Raw genomic sequence first — 12,765 nt, 5'->3', positions numbered from 1 at the left:
GTTTTTATCTCAATATCAAATCATTTCTGTGTAACAATTAAGTACCTTACTGTGATTATTTGAAATTAAAATGGTAAAAAATAAACTAAATAGTTTCTTAGCAGATAGCAATTTCTCGAGCAAGAATTTAGCTAGGACTGTCTGGGAGTAGTCAGAGTGGGGAGGGGGAAACTGAAAACTAGCTGTTATTGGCAGAGAGGTTTGGAACTCTCTTTCTTATTGGTCTATAAAACTAATTTACCGCTGGGTGATCTCACCAGGTAGGCCAAAAATCCATCCCACCAAAATAGGCTGAAATTTAAGGCGGTCTCTTGAAACACCTCTTCCACTAAAAGGGCATTATCATCATTTTCACAATTTCAGTATTATTCCAACCTCATACTGTGAAAATACAGTAGACAGGTAGCTGCCAAAATAAAGGAAACATCAATATAAAAATGTCTTATTAGGGCTTTGGGCCACCACAAGCCAGAACAGCTTCAATGCACATTGGCATAGAATCTACTGTGTGGAACACTATTGGAGGGATGTGACACAATTCTTCCACAAGAAATTCCATAATTAGTTTTGTTGATCGCGGTGGAAAACGCCATCTCAAGCTCCGCTCCAGAATCTCCCATAAGTGTTCAATTGTGTGTTCAATTGGGTTGAGATGTGGTGACTGAGACGGCTATGGCATGTGGTTTACATCGTTTTCATGCTCACCAAACCATCCAGTGACCACTCGTGACCTGTGGATGGAGGCATTGTCATCCTATGGGGGGCATAGACATGGTAACCAAAATAATGGCCTGCCCAGCATTTTTATACATGACACCAAGCATGATGGAATGTTAATTGCTTAATTAACTCAAGAACCACACCTGTGTGGAAGCACCTGCTTTCACACTACATGACCAAAAGTATGTGGACACCTGCTCGTCGAACATCTCATTCCAAAATCATGGGCATTAATATGGAGTTGGTCCTCCCTTTGCTGCTATAACATCCTCCACTCTTTTGGGAAGGCATTGCTGCAGGGACTTGCTTTCCCTAATGCTCTTGTGGCTGAATAAAGTCAGGCACTGATGTTGGGGGAATAGGCCTGGCTCACAGTCAGCATTCCAATTCATTCCAAAGTTGTTTGATGAGGTTGAGGTCAGGGCTCTGTGCAGGCCAGTCAAGTTCTTCCACATTGATCTCGAAAAACCATTTATGTATGGACCTCGCTATATGCATGGGGGCATTGTCATGCTGAAACAGGAAAGGGCCTTCCCCAAACTATTGCCACAAAGTTGGAAGCACAGAATCGTCTAGTGTCATTTCCCTTCACTGGAAATAACTACCTAACCCGAACCATGAAAAACATCCCCAGACGATTATTCCTTGTCTACCAAACTTTGCAGTTGGCAGATGGTGATGCATGAGTCATTACTCCAGAGAGAGAGTCCAATGGCGGCTAGGTTTACACCGCTCCATCCAGCGCTTGGCATTGCGCATTGTAATCTTAGGCTTGTGTGCGGCTGCTCGGCCATGGAAACCCAATTTATGAAGCTCCCAATGAACCATTATTGTGCTGACGTTGCTTCCAGAGACCGTTTGGAACTCGGTAGAGACTGTTGCAACCAAGAACAGACTATTTTTACACGTTTCAGCACTCAGCAGTCCCATTCTGTGAGCTTTTGTGGCCTACCACTTTGCGACTGTCTTCGTTGCTCCTAGACGTTTCCACTTCACAATAGGAGCACTTACAGTTGACCGGGGCAGCTCTAGCTGGGCAGAACCCTAGCTGACTTGTTGGAAAGGTGCCACCCTATGACAGTGCCACGTTGAAAATCACTGAGCTGGTCAGTAAGGCCATTCTACTGCCAATGTTTGTCTATGGAGATTGCATGGCTGTATGCTCGATTTTATATACCTGTCAGTAACGGGTGAGGCTGAAATAGCCGAATCCACTAATTTGAAGTGGTGACTGCACTGGGCCTTTAAACTATTATAATGAATGTTTTTCTGGAGTAAATTGTCCCAGGGGTTGAACATGCCGTTTGTTTGGTACTGGCAAGCCACCATATTTGAACAGTGTAATCATTACCTGCTAAGGACCACAACATTGTTCATTTAGGATTGACACAAACACAACACATTTTAAAACTATATTGTAAATGCAACAACCGACATGGGACATTGTTGGATAATAACTCACAGCAAATGATAGAGCAATATTACACAGTAAGTGTTGCAGGTTATATGTTGTTCTGTTTAGTTATTTTATAAAACTGTGTAATTCATGTCCATTGTACATTTGGTGGTCTGCATGGATGAATGTATGTCTGGTACATTATAATGTGCAACAATGCAAAAGTGAGCTACTACTTCACTGGCACACTTAAGAGCCAAACCACACTTCAGCAACCTTTTTAGTAAATTAATGAACTGCGATGCACAACTCTGGAACATACATCATATCTTCCACCACATCTTTGAATACTGCAGTATAACAGACAAATACACCGTATTAGCGTTAGTCAAAAGAGCAGATTCCAAAATGCACAGTATGCACTGCTTATAGACCTTGCACTCCAACTATGTACATAACTGTTATAGACTTAACAAAAACATCTGCTGCAGACTGAAGATAAATTCTTGTTAAGGTCAAGGTCCTCAAGTGTAAAAATCAAATGCATAACAAATGGGTGTTCTGCAGTGCGTGTATATATATAGAGTATATATATAACAGTTTGACTTCACAGAAGTGTGATTGACTTGGAGTTATATTGTGTTGTTTAAGTGTTCCCTTTATTTTATTGAGCAGTGTATATATATATACAGTGCCTTGCAAAAGTATTCGGCCCCCTTGAACTTTGCGACCTTTTGCCACATTTCAGGCTTCAAACATAAAGATATAAAACTGTATTTCTTTGTGAAGAATCAACAACAAGTGGGACACAATCATGAAGTGGAACGACATTTATTGGATATTTCAAACTTTTTTAACAAATCAAAAACTGAAAAATTGGGCGTGCAAAATTATTCAGCCCCTTTACATTCAGTGCAGCAATCTCTCTCCAGAAGTTCAGTGAGGATCTCTGAATGATCCAATGTTGACCTAAATGACTAATGATGATAAATACAATCCATCTGTGTGTAATCAAGTCTCCGTATAAATGCACCTGCACTGTGATAGTCTCAGAGGTCCGTTAAAAGCACAGAGAGCATCATGAAGAACAAGGAACACACCAGGCAGGTCCGAGATACTGTTGTGAAGAAGTTTAAAGCCGGATTTGGATACAAAAAGATTTCCCAAGCTTTAAACATCCCAAGGAGCACTGTGCAAGCGATAATATTGAAATGGAAGGAGTATCAGACCACTGCAAATCTACCAAGACCTGGCCGTCCCTCTAAACTTTCAGCTCATACAAGGAGAAGACTGATCAGAGATGCAGCCAAGAGGCCCATGATCACTCTGGATGAACTGCAGAGATCTACAGCTGAGGTGGGAGACTCTGTCCATAGGACAACAATCAGTCGTATATTGCACAAATCTGGCCTTTATGGAAGAGTGGCAAGAAGAAAGCCATTTCTTAAAGATATCCATAAAAAGTGTTGTTTAAAGTTTGCCACAAGCCACCTGGGAGACACACCAAACATGTGGAAGAAGGTGCTCTGGTCAGATGAAACCAAAATTGAACTTTTTGGCAACAATGCAAAATGTTATGTTTGGCGTAAAAGCAACACAGCTCATCACCCTGAACACACCATCCCCACTGTCAAACATGGTGGTGGCAGCATCATGGTTTGGGCCTGCTTTTCTTCAGCAGGGACAGGGAAGATGGTTAAAATTGATGGGAAGATGGATGGAGCCAAATACAGGACCATTCTGGAAGAAAACCTGATGGAGTCTGCAAAAGACCTGAGACTGGGACTGAGATTTGTCTTCCAACAAGACAATGATCCAAAACATAAAGCAAAATCTACAATGGAATGGTTAAAAAATAAACATTTCTCCAAAAGGTATGATCTTTGTCCGCATGTGCAGTTGCAAACCGTAGTCTGGCTATCTTTATAGCGGTTTGGAGCAGTGGCTTCTTCCTTGCTGAGAGGACTTTCAGGTTATGTTGCTATAGGACTCGTTTTACTGTGGATATAGATACTTTTGTACCTGTTTCTTCCAGCATCTTCACAATGTCCTTTGCTGTTGTTCTGGGATTGATTTGCACTTTTCGCACCAAAGTACATTAATCTCTAGGAGACAGAACGCATCTCCTTCCTGAGCAGTATGACAGCTGCGTGGTCCCATGATGCTTATACTTGCGTACTATTGTTTGTACAGATGAATGTGGTACCTTCAGGCATTTGGAAATTGCTCCCAAGGATGAACCAGACTTGTGGAGGTCTGCAATTATTTTTTTCTGAGGTCTTGGCTGATTTCTATAGATTTTCCCATGATGTCAAGCAAAGTTTGAAGGTAGTGAGTTTGAAGGTAGGCCTTGAAATACATCCACAGGTACACCTCCAATTGACTCAAATGATGTCAATTAGCCCATCAGAAGCTTCTAAAGCAATGACAACTGGCTGATGATACTATTATTTTCTTAAGAGACAAAGACCAGGTAGCACATGCCCTTAATGCTATAACTGCATTTTCTATTGCATCAGGATTAAAACTGAATGTTTCTAAATGTGAAATTGTATGTTTATTTGACTCTGATGATAAAGAAATTGAAAATATTCCTGTAAAGGACTGTGTTAAATATTTAGGAATACATCTGTCAAAAAACCACTTAGTCAGACAACATTTGAATTTCTCTCCTAAAATTAAGAGAACTAAAAATATATTTAATAATTGGCTACAAAGAGATCTTTCTATACTTGGGAGAGTACTTTTGACCAAGGCAGAGGGACTGTCTCGTTTTGTGTACCCCTCAATAAGATCAATAAGACCTTTCTTGACTTCATCTGGAAAAATAAGCCTCACAAACTAAAAAAATATGTCCTTTCTAACCAAAGAGCTGAAGGCGGTCTAGAAGTGTTGGACTTTGTTGACATAAATAACACTTTCAAGATAAACTGGTTGAAAAAATGTTTGCTCGATACTGATTCAATATGGTATTTCATTCCAAATAATGTGTTTAATAAATTGGAAGGTCTTTGATTTTTACTGAAATGTAATTATATTCCTGAAAGATTACCTGCTAAAATGGCTAGGTTTCACCAACAAGCTTTACTGGCCTGGAAAATATGTTTCCTGCACAATTTTTCCCCTCATAAAGCTCTTTTGTGGAATAATTCAGACATAACTGTAAGGAATAAGTCATTGTTCTACCCCAGCTGGCACGAGAGGAATATTGGGTAATATTCTCACATATGAACAATTTATAACATTGAAAGAGTTTCCAATACCTTTCAGAGAGTTTATTTCTGTGATCAAAGCCGTTCCCAGTGGTCTAACTACACTTATGAAAAGTCATCTTAATTTTGGGAATGATCACAAAGTTTATCCAGAACTCAGATTGAAAGGCGTGGGCTTACTTGAGAAATCTTGTTGTAATAAATATATAAGACAAATTCTTCATTCACAAAACCAACTTACACCGAGAGGAAAGTTTTTCTGGAACATGCTTATTCCGGACATTGTCTGGAAAAATGCATGGTTAAGACCTTACAAATACTGTATACCAAACAAAGTAAAGGAAGTACACTTCAACATTTTGCATAAGATATTTCCATGTAATTCTATGATTTCCAAATTTGTGGCTATTGATGATATCTGCGTTTTCTGTGAAAAAGGTGAGAATCTGTCTCACTTGTTCTTTGAATGTGAATTTGTGTCCGAATTTTGGGAAAACCTTGCAAAGTACTTATTTACCATTATGAACACTGCCTATAATTTTAACATAAAATATATATGTTACTATTGCAATGATAACAAAACCACTGAAATGATTGTTCATTTTTTTATTCTTGTTACCAAATACTTTATATACAAACAAAAATTCCAAAATTCTATAACAAAAATACCAATTTTTCTGATTGAATTTAATTATCTTATTAAAACACTAACCCTAGTGAATAACAATAAGAATAACATCTTCATGAATCATTAAAATAAGATATTTTCAGAGTGAATATAATTGCACTTAAATTGTTTCTTTTTTGTATTTTATTTATATTTTGTGTATGTTTGAGCATTGTTAATACCTGTGTTTGGTTTGCTAGACATGTTGGATGTAGCAATGTAAGTTGATTTTTGTATTATGAATAATAAAAAATAAAAAAGCCATGACACCATTTTCTGGAATTTTCCAAGCTGTTTAAAGGCACAGTCAACTTAGTGCATGTGAAGTTCTGACCCACTGGAATTGTGATACAGTGAATTAATTATAAGTTAAATAATCTGTCTGTAAACAATTGTTGGAAAAATCACTTCTCATGCACATAGTAGATGTCCTAACCGACTTGCCAAGATATTTGTGGAGTGGTTGAAAAACAAGTTTTAATGACTCCAACCTAACTATGTAAACTTTCGACATCAACTGTACACGTGGTAGAATTAAAGTAACTATGCATAGATCAAACAGAGTAGCAGCAGTGTAAAATAGGGGGGAGGAGACAATGCAAACATCTGGGTAGCCATTTGATTAGCTGTTCAGGAGTCTTATGGCTAGAGGGTAGAAGCTGTTAAGAAGCCTTTTGGACCTAGACTTGCCGCTCCAGTAGCGCTTGCCGTGCGTTAGCAGAGAGAACAGTCGATGACTAGGGTGGCTGGAGTCTGACAATTTTTAGGGCCTTCCTCTGACACCGACTGGTTTAGAGGTCCTAGATGGCAGGAAGCTTGGCAGCAGTGATGAACTTATGCATGCTTCAGTGTTGCTTGCCTCGAAGCGAGCATAAAAGTAATTTAGCTCGTCTGGTAGGCTCATGTCACTGGGCAGCTCTTGGCTGTGCTTCCCTTTGTAGACTGTAATAGTTTGCAAGCCCTGCCACATCCGCCAAGCATCGGAGCCGGTGTAGTACGATTCAATCTTAATCCTGTATTGACGCTTTGCCTGTTTGATGGTTCGTTGGGGGGATAGCGGGATTTCTTATAAGCTTTCGGGTTAGGATCCCTTTCCTTGAAATCGGCAGCTCTACCCTTTCGCTGAGTGCAGATGTTCCCTGTAATCCCATGGTTTCTGGTTTGTGTATGTACGTACAGTCACTGTGGGGACAATGTCATCGATGCACTTTTTGATGAAGCCAGTGACTGATGTGGTGTACTCAACAGTGGTGGGAAAAAGTACCCATTAGTCATACTAAAAGTAAAGTTGCTGTTACAAAATGACTCAAGTAAAAGTTAAAGTCACCCAGTAAAATACTACTTGATTTTAAATATACTTAAGTATCAAAAGTAAAAGTACAAATAATTTCAAATTCCTTATACCAGGCAAACCAGACAGCAAGATTGTTTTTTTAAATTTACGGATAGTCATGGTCACACTCAGACATAATTTACAAGTGGAGTATTTGTGTTTAGTGATAACGCCAAATCAGAGGCATTGGGATGAGCAGGGATGTTCTCTTGATAAGTGCGTAAATTGGACCATTTTCCTGTCCTGCTAACCATTATAAATGGAATGAGTACTTTTGGGTGTCAGGGAAAATGTATGGAGTAAAAAATACATTATTTTCTTTAGGAAGGTAGTGGAGGAAAAGTAAAAGTTGTCAAAAATATACATAGTAAAATACAGATACCCCCAAAAATTACTTAATACTTTAAAGTATTTTTACACCACCGCTCCTCAATGCCATCGGAAGAATCCCGGAACATATTCCAGTCTGTGCTAGCAAAACAGTCCTGTAGCTTAGCGTCTGCGTCATCGGACCACTTCTTTATGGATGGTGAGGGAGAGCTTTGTACGAGGATCAAAACAGATTTACATTTCCTTGCATTAAAGTCCCCGGCCACTAGGTGCGCCCCCTCTGGGTGAGCATTTTCCTGTTCGCTTAAGGTCGTATACAGCTCATTGAGTGATGTCTTAGTGCCAGCATCAGTTTGTGATAGTAAATAGACAGCTACAAAGAATATAGATAAACGCTCTTGGTAAATAGTGTGGTCTACAGCTTATCATGAGATACTCTACCTAAGGCGAGCAAAGCCTTGAGACTTACTATTTAATTTCGTGCACCAGATGTTGTTTACAAATATACACAAACCGTCACCCCCTTACCAGAGGCGGCTGTTTTATCTTGCCGATACAGCGTAAAACCAGCCAGCTGTACGTTATTCATGTCACCGTTCAGCCACGATTTGGTGAAACATAAGATATTCGTTTTTAATGTCCCGTTGGTAGGATATGTGATCGTAGTTTGTCTATTTTGTTATCCAATGATTGCAGATTACCCACTCGCCGTCGAATCCTTACAAGGCACCCCGACCCATGTCCCCGATAACTGTCTCTTTCTCCTGCATATGATTGAGATGAGGGCCTTATCGGATGTCTGAAGTAAATGCTTAGGGTCCGACTCGTTAATGAACAAAAATCTTCTTCCAGTACGAGGTGAGTAATCGCTGTCCTGATATCTAGCTCTTTTCAGTCATAAGAGACAGTGCCAGAAATATTATGTACAAAATAAGTTACAAATAACGCGAAAAAACAAAATAGCACAATTGGTTAGGGTACCTCAAAACGACAGTCATCTCCTCTGGCGCCACTGTGATACCACTGTGAAGGTGAGTGGTGCTGTGACGTGTGAGATAATGCCGGTTCCCACTGGTCGAATATCCAGGGCGTGGACGGGAAGAGGATAGTGGGTATGAAGAGATATTCATGGAGGGGATGAGGGCCTGGTCGATGAAATTCCCCAAGGCACCGGAATCCGTTAGAGCGGTAAAAACACCACGAGAGGGTCAGCCAACCAATGAAATGAAAACCAGGAATGGTTTGGTGTCAAACAATGATGGAGTACTCACACCTAGTGGATGATGAGTACTCCCAGGAGACAGATGTTCACAGGGCCACCCCTCTGCTTTCATGGATCCTGGGTTGGGACACACAGGACATCGCGGAAGCCCCTACTGGCCACAATAGGTGCAGAGCCCCAACTGTCTCCAGCGATGCCGGGGAGGTGTGTGGACCTCTTCGCTCTGTTCTTTCCGGAATAGGGTGCGGAGCGGCAGCTCATTCCATCCACTGGAGGCTGCCACAGTCAAAGGTGAGGGAGTATTCCGCAGCAGTCTAGGCACCCTGATGGAGTTGAAGTCACTCACCTCCCTCTCTGCCCTCTGGAGGATGGCCAAAGACCACCCTCAACAGAGCCATGAACCTCTCGTAGGAACCCAGCTCCTACTCTCCTAGACTGCCGTAGGCCACTCCAACGCCCACCCGGTCAGCAGGAAAATTACTGTGGCAACTTTGGACCTCTCTGTGGTAGGGTCTCCCATCTTTTGGGCGAGAGAGAGAGTAGGAAGCCACAGCATTTCAATGGAGTATCGTCATACTTCTACGGAAGGGACAGTCGGGCATTCCTGACCTGTGCGGACTGCTGGACTGGCTCACTGTGACAACCTGTGGTAGGAAACCCTCTGATAGTTGTATATAAATATTTGGTGGTGTCGAGGTGGTGGAGAATGCGGAGGACCTCCTCCATAGCCGTACTCAGTTGTGCCAGCTGGTCGTGGTGTTGGTGGAGTAGATGACCCTGTTCGTTGACCGTCTGGAAGATGGTTTTATCTTCTGCTGCTTCCATACGTCGAGGTAGTATTCTGTTATGTATATGTCGGGAGTCAGGAAGCAGGTGCAGAGGGTGAGTTTAATAAGGATAAATGCAGATAAACAAAACAAGAGAAGCGTACAGAACGTGAATCAAGACTACCCAGTGACGGATGGCTACAGAGGGCTAAATAAAGGGAGAGTAATCAAGGAAATAATGATGTCCAGGTGTGAGTAATAATGGGCAGCAGATGTGCGTAATGATGGTTGCCAGGGCGGGTGGTTAGTAGACTAGCAACGTTGAGTGGGAGTAGTACAGTGACCCCAACACTTCGTGCTTTAGCTAGGCTAGCAGTTAGGGTTAAGTTTAGGAGTGAGGTTAAAGGGTTAATCGCACTTCCGGCGCAGACAGAAATGGCCACCTCGCTTCACTTTCCTAGGAAACTATGCAGTATTTGTTTTTTTATGTGTTATTTCTTACATTGTTGCCCCAGGAAATCTTAGGTTTTTGTTACATACAGTCGGGAGGAACTATTGGATATAAGAGCAACGTCAACTCACCAACATTACAACCAGGAATACGACTTTCCAGAAGCGGATCCTCTGTTTGGTACACCACCCAGGACAATGGATCGGATCCCAGCCGGCGACCAAAAACAACGGCGGCGCAGAAGGGGCAGATAGAGTGGTCTTCTGGTCAGGCTCCGTAGACGGGCACATCGAGCAACGCTCCCGAGCATACTACTCGCCAATGTCCAGTCTCTTGACAACAAGGTAGACGAAATCCGAGCATGGGTTGCCTTCCAGAGAGACATCAGAGATTGTAACATACTTTGTTTCACGGAAACATGGCTCACTCGGGATACATCAGAGTCGGTACAGCCACCTGATTTCTTCACGCATCGCGCCAACAGAAATAAACATCTCTCTGGTAAGAAGAAGGGCGGGGGTGTATACCTTATCATTAATGAGATGTGGTGGGATCATAACAACATACAGGAACTCAAGTCCTTTTGTTCACCTGACCTAGAATTCCTTACAATCAAATGCCGACCGCATTACCAAGAGAATTCTCATAATCACAGTCGTGTATATCATCCCCCCCCCCCCCCCCCCCCAAGCAGACACATCGACGGCCCTGAAAGAACTTCATATGACTCTATGAAAACTGGAAACCACATATCCTGAGGCTGCATTTATTGTAGCTTGGGATTTTAACAAGGCTAATCTGAAAACAAGGCTCCCTAAATTTTATCAGCATATCGAATGCGCGACCCGGGCTGGCAAAACCCTGCATCATTGTTATTCTAACTTCCACAGCGCATGTAAAGCCCTCCCCCGCCCTCCTTTCGGAAAATCTGACCACGACTCCATTTTGTTGCTCCCAGCCTATAGACAGAAACTAAAACAGGAAGCGCCCGCGCTCAGGTCTGTTCAACGCTGGTCCGACCAATCGGATTCCACGCTTCAAGATTGCTTCGATCACGTGGACTGGGATATGTTCCTCATAGCGTCGGGCAATAACATTGATGAATACGCTGATTCGGTGAGCGAGTTTATTAGCAAGTGCATCTGTGATGTTGTACCCACAGCGTCTATTAAATCATTCCCCAACCAGAAACCGTGAATTGATGGCAGCATTCGTGCAAAACTGAAACTGTGAACCACTGCTTTTAAATCAGGGCAAGGTGACCGGATACATGACCGAATACAAACAGTGTAGCTATTCCCTCCGCAAGGGAATCAAACAAGCTAAGCGTTAGTATAGAGACAACGTGGAGTATCATTCAACGGCTCAGACACGAGAGGTACGTGGCAGGGTCTACAATCAATCGGACTACAAAAGGAAAACCAGCCCCGTCGCGGACCACAAAGTCTTGCTCCCAGACAAACTAAACAACTTCTTTGCTCAGTTTGAGGACAATACAGTGCCACGGCCCACTACCAAAACCTGTGGGCTCTCCTTCAACGCAGCCAATGTGAGTAAAACATTTAAATGTGTTAACCCTCGCAAGGCTGCCGGCCCAGACAGCATGCCCAGCCGCGTCCTCAGAGCATGCGCAGACCAGCTGGCTGGTGTGTTTACGGACATATTCAATCAATCCCTATCCCAGTCTGCTGTTCCCACATGCTTCAAGAGGGCCACCATTGTTCCTGTTCCCAAGAAAGCGAAGGTAACGGAGCTAAATGACTATCGCTCTGTAGCACTCACTTCCGTCATCATGAAGTGCTTTGAGAGACTAGTCAAGGACCATATCACCTAGACCCACTCCAATTTGCTTACCGCCCCAATCGGTCCACAGACGACACAATCACACTGCCCTAACCCATCTGGACAAGAGGAATACCTATGAACAGAATTCTACCAGACAACAGCTCAGCATTTAACACCATAGTACCCTCCAAACTCGTAATTAAGCTCGAGACCCTGGGTCTCAACCCCGCCCTGTGCAACTGGGTCCCGGACTTCCTGACGGGCCGCCCCCAGGTGGTGAGGGTAGGTACCAACATCTCCACCCTGCTGATCCTCAACACTGGGGCCCCACAAGTGTGCGTTTTCCTGTACTCCCTGTTCACCCGTGACTGCGTGGCCATGCACGCCTCCAAATCAATCATCAAGTTTGCAGACGACATTACAGTGGTAGGCTTGATTACCAACAATGACGAGAAGGCCTACAGGGAGGAGGTGAGAGCCATCGGAATGTGATGTCTGGAAAATAACCTCACACTCAAGTGTCAACAAAACAAAGGAGATGATCGTGGACTTCAGGAAACAGCAGAGGGAGCAGCCCCCTATCCACATCGACGGGACAGTAGTGGAGAAGGTGGAAAGTTAAGTTCCTCGACGTACTCTTGACAGACAAACTGAAAAAGTCCACCCACACAGACAGCGTGGTGAAGAAGGCGGAGCAGCGCCTCTTCAACCTCAGGAGGCTGAAGAAATTTGGCTTGTCACCAAAAACCCTCAAACTTTTACAGATGCACAATCGAGAGCATCCTGTCGGGCTGTATCACCGCCTGGTACGGCAACTGCTCCGCCCACAACCGTAAGGCTCTCCAGAGGGTAGTGAGGTCTGCACAACGCATCACCGGGGGC

This window comes from Oncorhynchus mykiss, chromosome 6 (assembly GCF_057628025.1).
Source record: "Oncorhynchus mykiss isolate SJ-2025 chromosome 6, ASM5762802v1, whole genome shotgun sequence".
Classification (NCBI taxonomy): Eukaryota; Metazoa; Chordata; class Actinopteri; order Salmoniformes; family Salmonidae; genus Oncorhynchus; species Oncorhynchus mykiss.
The sequence above is the reverse complement of the archived record's forward strand: the minus strand, read 5'-3'. Positions refer to the sequence as shown.